Here is a 2,500-nt window from a genome sequence, read left to right as displayed (position 1 = left end):
CGTTCCAGTACACGGAATCGGACAGGTGCAGTTACACACCGTCCCTACGTGCTGAGCTTCTCCCGTTTCGCTCGCAGCTACTCAGGGAATCCCGGTTGGTTTCTTCTCCTCCCCTTATTAATATGCTTAAATTCTGGGGGTTGTCTCACATCACTTGAGGCCTACAACAAAATCAGTCACATTCCATTCGTTTCGAACCCGGGGCATAGCGAACCGATATATACGCAACAACACTTCACACACACACACACACGGATTGGGCAATTTACGGTCATTTTTGAATCAACGATGGCCCCCCCGAGCACGTTGTCCGAATATCACTCCAATAAGGACAACGAGTTCCGCTCGGCATCGTTTTGATTCGATCTCTCAACAACAACTCTCGGTCGACTTGGTCGACTTGGACCCACGATGTCTCCCCCCGAGCATGTCGAGCCAACTGCACCACTATTGTATTGGACAACATGTTCCCCTCGGGCATCGATGGGTTAATCATGCACCACTATTATAAAACCCTTTGACGTTTTCCCCCAAGCACGTTGATCCAGTATTACGACGGATACGGTCAACGAAATCTTGGACATCAAAGAGGTTTTCGATTGAATTTCCCCATGTTTCACAACGTACTCTTAGCGGTATCCTACGATACGTCTCACTCTATTTGTGTGTGTGCGCGTTTACGTGCGTGCGATTTATGCGGTTCACCCCTTTACTTTCAGCGCCCTGCGGTCCCAACAAAGGTCCCGAGCACGCCATTATGCACAGTGTGGAAGCGTGTTTCCCCCACGACACTAGACGGGCTGCTCGCCATAGTGTTCTATTGTGGCACGCTCCACCCTGAAGTTTGGTTTGTTGTATATCAAGGAATTGATAGGCACTCAAGAATGTGTGCATCGGCCGGGTTTAATCGTCCGACGCGCAATATGCGTTCAACTTATCGGTGTTCATGTGTCCTGCAGTTCACATTGTGACGCGCATTTAGCTGCGGTCTTCATCGATCCATGAGCCGAGTGATCCCCTGCCTAGGGTTTTATAGTAAGGTTCCCAATGTAACACAATCCCGGTGGTACGTCCAAAGACTAACTTTCTGACTAAGTTGTCTTTATTACCCAATAGTCCCAGGCCTTGTGACTTGTGGCTCATGTCTACGCCCATGGCCACCATTCGCTAAGATAGTTTTGAAGTCACTTTGAAGGCCCAGGAACAACTCTCTTAGCACATCGGTTAACCTGGCGCCGCAGTCAACTCATGTGCTTGGATCGGATCGAGCTATTGAGTATTGGGCCTGCATACTCGCTCATCCGTATCCTTTGCGTACCGCCCCATGGCCCTTGTATGTCTGCACCACAGTTCCTGTTCGTTCCGTGCCTATGGCCGGATACGTATTGCACATCGGTATACCTGTCGCTACTCAGGCAACTCGTGTGCGTGGATTGGATCGAGAACATGGTGTGTGCCCCATGTTATAATTGATAGTCCATATCCACTTTATAGGTTAAAGTCATAAGTTGTGATTGCACAACCATTCTTCATAAGAGTTTAATCACTCTTCAACTAACTTTCGTTCTGGTGTCTTGGTATCAAATCGCGTAAGACACAAGATTCTACTGGCCAAATAGAATCTAGCACATTGGTTAACCTGGCGCCGCAGTCAACTCATGTGCTTGGATCGGATCGAGCTATTGAGTATTGGGCCTGCATACTCGCTCATCCGTATCCTTTGCGTACCGCCCCATGGCCCCGTCCTTAGAGTTAATGACTAGTAGGCTTAACTCTTTGTATGTCTGCACCACAGTTCCCGTTCGTTCCGTGCCGTGGCCGGATACGTATTGCACATCGGTATACCTGTCGCTACTCAGGCAACTCGTGTGCGTGGATTGGATCGAGCTCATGGGGTGTGTAGAGATTCCATGTTATAATTGCAAGTCCATATCCACTTTATAGGTTAAAGTCATAAGTTGTGATTGCACAACCATACTTCATAAGAGTTTAATAACTCTTCAACTAACTTTCGTTCTGGTGTCTTGGTATCAAATCGCATAAGACACAAGATTCTACTGGCCAAATAGAATCTAGCACATTGGTTAACCTGGCGCCGCAGTCAACTCATGTGCTTGGATCGGATCGAGCTATTGAGTATTGGGCCTGCATACTCGCTCATCCGTATCCTTTGCGTACCGCCCCATGGCCCCGTCCTTAGAGTTAATGACTAATAGGCTTAACTCTTTGTATGTCTGCACCACAGTTCCCGTTCGTTCCGTGCCGTGGCCGGATACGTATTGCACAACAGTAGATACCATCACCTGACGTATCTAACACACCACTATTGTAACTCGTCGTCGAAGGACCTTTCAAGTGCCTGATGGCCAGGGGAGCTCTTACACGGCACGGAGACACAGTGATGCTCGCCCATCACAGTGTACAACGATCGAGTTTGCTTAAGTGTCTGGGTACCTACACACCAGACACAATGCAATGGCCACGGATCCACACAAGGCAC

General features: G+C 48.6%; 1 non-coding gene and 1 pseudogene across 1 annotated transcript; both read right to left on the bottom strand.

Annotated features, from left to right (window-relative positions):
- LOC125773999 (large subunit ribosomal RNA) overlaps positions 1–163 on the bottom strand; it is a 3,605-nt pseudogene extending 3,442 nt beyond the window's left edge.
- Positions 164–872: 709 nt separating this feature from the next.
- On the bottom strand, positions 873–1,030 carry LOC125774001 (5.8S ribosomal RNA). The gene has a single exon (XR_007420526.1). It is a non-coding gene; the product is annotated as a 5.8S ribosomal RNA (ribosomal RNA).
- Between the last annotated feature and the right edge of the window lie 1,470 nt (positions 1,031–2,500).

Source organism: Anopheles funestus (assembly GCF_943734845.2).
Source record: "Anopheles funestus chromosome X unlocalized genomic scaffold, idAnoFuneDA-416_04 X_unloc_70, whole genome shotgun sequence".
NCBI classification, from domain to species: domain Eukaryota; kingdom Metazoa; phylum Arthropoda; class Insecta; order Diptera; family Culicidae; genus Anopheles; species Anopheles funestus.
The sequence above is the reverse complement of the archived record's forward strand: the minus strand, read 5'-3'. Positions and strand labels throughout refer to the sequence as shown.